Source organism: Orycteropus afer, unplaced genomic scaffold, assembly GCF_000298275.1.
Source record: "Orycteropus afer afer isolate SDZICR_OR568_19922 unplaced genomic scaffold, OryAfe1.0 scaffold00272, whole genome shotgun sequence".
Taxonomy (NCBI): Eukaryota; Metazoa; Chordata; class Mammalia; order Tubulidentata; family Orycteropodidae; genus Orycteropus; species Orycteropus afer.
In genome coordinates, this window is record NW_006921859.1 from 2,795,774 (window position 1) to 2,800,998 (window position 5,225).

General features: G+C 40.6%; 1 non-coding gene across 1 annotated transcript; it reads right to left on the reverse strand.

Moving 5' to 3' along the window:
- Positions 1–76: 76 nt before the first annotated feature.
- LOC122150977 lies at positions 77–183 on the reverse strand. The gene has a single exon (XR_006163921.1). It is a non-coding gene; the product is annotated as a U6 spliceosomal RNA (small nuclear RNA).
- Between the last annotated feature and the right edge of the window lie 5,042 nt (positions 184–5,225).

Below are 5,225 nucleotides of genomic sequence, written 5' to 3' on the forward strand. Positions count from 1 at the left end.
ATGCAGTCTCTGGCTAGCAGGGTGATTTTTAGGTTAATTCTTAGGTCCTACCACTACCCAGGAATCTCCAAGCTGTAAAAATAAGGAATGCTTCACAAATTTGCATATTATCCTTGCACAGGGCCCATGCTAATCTTCTCTCTATCATTCCAGTTTTAGTATGTGTGCTGCCGAAGCAAGCATGCTCTACTTCTTTTTGAGTGTAGAATATTATAGGCTTAGTTAATATTCCATGCTCTTTTGGAAAACAAAATTCTATTTCTGTAGAGAAAGCATAAGCGTATCTTGTGCCCTATTTCTCTCCTTAAGTCGTAGCTCCTGAGAAAAACCTATGATTGATCCATAAAGCTGCCCTGGCAGGTAGATGTTCATTTTGCAACAGTGTCATCTCAGTTACAGATGAAGTATTAGTGAAGGTGAAATTCACTTCTTTGATGGCTAATATCACAAGAGACCCTTCTTGTTTTACTGTAAATGGTGGATTGTTTGAGGTCTAAAATGCATTTGGATTGAAATATAGAACACTGTCTCATCTCTAAGTCCTGTCATTCAGTGTCTCCCTTCTTTTTCCTTCATTAACTGTTACCTTCATAACTTTAAGTCTTCATGCCCTCTGTGCTCTAATCTTCTTGTATGCAGTGGGGATAATTATAGTATCTAACTCAAAGAATTGTAGAATTAAATGAGTTAATACATACAAGGAGGCCGTAATAAACACTATGATGCTTTACCATCTGTTAGTTCCCATGGGCTCCTAGATCATTAGAGTCAATTCTGTGTAAAAGAAGAGAAAGTTAAAATTTATAGAAGTATATAATAACTTTCCTAACATTGTACAGTAAGTTCGGCTCAGATTAATTTATCACTGAAATTTCCCATTCCACTTAGCAAAAGCGAGAAAAAGAGAAAATGAAAACTAGAGGAAGAGGGAGGAACTCAGCTTTTTGGAGCATTTTGAAACAAGGGTGGCTTCATAAAAGACACCAATACTAAAGCATGTAAAAATGAAATTGCTTCCTCAAAGGCCAAATGAGTGTGAGAAATAGTCGGGAATAATAGAAGATAGGAAATGTCACACTAGGTAAGGCCAGTAGTACATCCAGCCCAAAGTTCTATCTCTGATCATGATGACAAGGTACAATCAGAGTGAGTATTGTAGCTGACATCCATGACAAAATCTTCAAATTACAGGAATGTATGTACCTATCCGTCTCTGTCTTTTAGTATCCTGCTAAGTCTTGTTCACCAAGTATTTAAGATTTATACCTATTTTCAACATTTACAACCTAGTCATTCATTTCAACAAACATTTTTTAAGCTTCTCTACCTCATCCATGCTAGTGGCTAGGGATACAAAGATGAATAGAACATACTCTTGGCACCTCAGAGCCTTCTAAATGATGACAAACTTAGAAACATTAATTATGGTACTGTAATTAGTACCATAATGGAAGTATGGACAAAATGTTTTGAAATCTTAGTGGAGCAATCACTAAACTCGGCTTTGAAATGTTAGAATAAGTTTTCTGGAGAAAGTGGCATTTCAGATGATGATTAAAGGATAAGACAGGCATTACATCTCAGACAGAAGGAGCAGTATGTGCAAAGGTGAGGTGTCTTTATGAAAGATAGAACATAGTGTCTTTGGTAGATTCCAAGTAATCTTGACATAACCCATGAGTAGGGTAGTGATAGAAGTGAGGCTGAAAAGTAGGCTGGGTCAATTCACAAAAGCCTTGGTTTGCCTCCTATGGAATTTGGACTTATGTTAGAGGCCATGGGGAGCTGTTGAAGCACTTTAGAAATAACATGATCAGATCTGCCTTTTAGAAAGAACTCATCAGCAATGTGGAAGATGATTTGGACAAGAGTAATACCAGAAACAGAATCATACATTTCGAAGGGAGTCTCTACTCCATCTTCCCACATGTCGTCATTGTTGTATGCTGTCCCAACTCATAGTGACCCTAGAGAGCAGAGTAGAACTGCCCCATAGGGTTTCACATGCTGTACTCTTTATAGAAGGAGCCCTGGTGTCACAGTGGTTAGGAATTCGGCTGTCATGGTTCAAACCCACCCTGCTGCTCCATGGGAGAATGACCTAGTGATTTACTTCTGTAAAGATTACAGCCTATGAGGCTAATCTTGCACAGATACCAGTGATACTAAATACCTGCAGTCCTTACAGAAACAATAGAAGACAGAGACAGAGTAATCCCTCACAGACATCCAGATACCATGGGAGAGAGATCCAATAGATCTACTGCCTCAAGACCATAATACTGGGGGACACCAGACTCAATTGGCACAACAAAATACATAAAAGCATTGCTCCACATCCTACATTGGTAAGTAGAGACTGGGGTCTTAAAAGCTTTCAAGCAGCGATCTAAGATGCAGCTAATGGTCTCCTAGCATCGGAAGTGAAGAAGAACTAAAAAAACAAAACAAAACAAAAAAAAAAACCAAGGGCATTTAGAAGCAATCAGCCCTAGGACATGATGGCCCTCAAGACCAGAAGAACTAGATGTTACCTGGCTACCAATGCCAACCACTCAGGAAAGGATCAAAGCTGAAGATCCTGGATAGAGTGGGAGGGAAAATTTGGAACAAAATCCAAAAACTCAATAATGACCAGAATTACCGGTCCCATGAAATCTGGTGATACTCCCAATACTATGGCCCTAGAATACATTCTGCACCTGGAATAAAACACACCCCTAGGGGCTGGCTCTCAGCCTAATAGTTAACAAATTGGACACACAGACCACTCAACCCAGGATAACACACCCACATGCTCTAAGGTAATACATCCCTTACAGCAATAGACCATGGACACCAGAGGACCAACATTCAAACTGAGGAAATGCAGGACAAACAGAAGTGCATAAATATGAGGGGCACGGGAGGAGGGCAGGGTAGGGAGGGGAGGAGACATGGCTAATGGGGAATGAAACTAAATGTACGTGTTACGTTGAATGTAAAACAAGCTGTTAAAATAAAAAAGAATAAAAAATTTTTTTAAAAAAAAATTACAGCCTAGAAAACTTTATAGGGCAGTTCTACTCTGTCATATTGGGTCTTGTGTAGGTAAGGTTGTGTGTCAGCTTGGCTGGGGCCAGGTTTTGAGTGGCTTGGCAGCTGGATATAGTTATTCCACATGATGAGATTGTAATCACCTCCAGGGTGGAATCTGCTGTGAGGAGCTAAGTAGTTGAAGGGGAGTTAACTTTGGGGTATGACCCTGCTTCTAGTATATATGGAGAAGTTTGGGGAAAGGTCTCTAGCTTTTTGGCACCGTTTGGCCGTATTGCCTGCCGATCTTGGGATTGTTCCTGGACTTGAACCGGTGGCCTGCCACGTTGCCTGCCAATCTTGGAATTTTGCCATTTTACCTGTCAACTTTGGGTTTGTCAGTCTTAGTAGCCAGTAGCTGTATGAGTTAGGAGACACCTCCAGCTCTAGTGAGCCTGGAATAAGAACAGGCAGAGCTGAAGCCCAAGGTCAAGGGGTTTTTAACCAACCCCTAGAGCCAACACTCTGAATTCAGACTTCTAACCTTCTAAACTTAAAAGAATAAATTCTTGTTTGTTAAAGCCATCCACTTGTGGTATTTCTGTTACAGCAGCACTAGAGAACTAAGGCAGGTCTCTATGGGCAAGAAATTGATTTGACAGCACACAACAACAATATTTACAGGAGCAGATTGCCAGATCTTTTTTACCTGCAGAATGACTGGTAGATTTGTACCCCCGACCTTTTGGTTAGCCGCCGAATGTTTAACCATTGTATAACCAGGGCTCCTTTACTTCTCATATATGGCAATTTTTTTTTTTTTTACTATTGAATATGTTTGTTTATTTACTCAACCCACATTTATTGATCACACTAAATGAACTGCTGGAAGTACAGAGAGAAACAACATACCATCCATGTCTTGGAGTTGCTTGCATTTGTTGTTTCATTTGTCTAAACAAAAACTTTCTAGAGTTTTAAGCTTTCCTGTCTATTCTTGTCCTTCATCTCACTCCCAGTACTGGTGTTCTTGTACATAAAAGTGAGCTCATTTGTGTTTTCCTTGTCTGTGCTCTTCATGATTTTACTGTCCCTGATCATCATAGCTCCTTCCTCTCAGCCTTCATATCTCTAAAGGCCTAATCATTTTATAAATTCCTATAGAGAATGAACCTGTTAAATCCCCCTCTTTTAGACTTATGCTATTGAAATGTAACTTAATTTTCATTTTGTTTCCCTTAGACTTCAAATACTTATGTTAGCCCTCTTAGTTACACACTAAACTCTTTGGGATCTACTTCCTTTCCTTTCTTAGCTTACAAAGTCCCTATTTTCTTGATTCTTTTCTTTTTATTTTGATTTGGGTGAAAGTTTACACAACAAATTCATTTTCCATACAGCAGCTCACGTGACATTTGTCTCATGACATTGACTGCAATTTCCCACAATGCAACAGCTCCCCTCCCACTTCCTCCCCATAGTTATGTCTTCCCTGTGTCCTTCCCTCCTATGCACTCTTGCCCCCCTAGCTGTCTCCTTGTACATACACAGCCCTACTATTCTCCCATGGTTGACCTTTCCAAGGAGTGTATCTACCTAATGTAAATGTTCAGCTCATATGTCTGTCTTTTGTATGGCTGGAAGCCACAGGGGTGAGTTCAATCCCAGACCTGAAGGGCAGATAGGGACCAGAGTCTCAGGGGTTCCATCAGGCTCTTTCAGACCAGCAAACCTGGTCGCTATTTTTTTTTTTTTTAATAATTTTGAGTTTTGTTCCAGTTTGTTCTCCCACTCTATCCAGGATCTCCTACAGATCTCCTCTGAGTGGTTGACAGTGGTAGCCAGGCACCATCTAGTTCTTCTGGTCTCATAGTCGTATAAGCTGAGGATCACATGGTGTACCACTTGCTTGGACTAATTGTCTCCATGCATCTTTGGTTTTCTTCCTTCTTCTTTCCTCTGGACGAGGAGAGACCCATCATTGCATCTAGATGGCCGCTTGCACGCTTTTAAGATCCCAGTTGCTACTCACCAAAGTAGGATGTGGAACAATGTTTTTGTGTAGTATGTTATGCCAGTCAAGCTTGATGTCCTCTATGACTATGGTCCTGAACCCACAAGTCCAACTCGCTCCCTCTGGATAGCTGGCTGTGGCCAAGAAGTGACTATAACCTTGTCCCTTGTCAGCTCTACTATATACCCGGGAATTC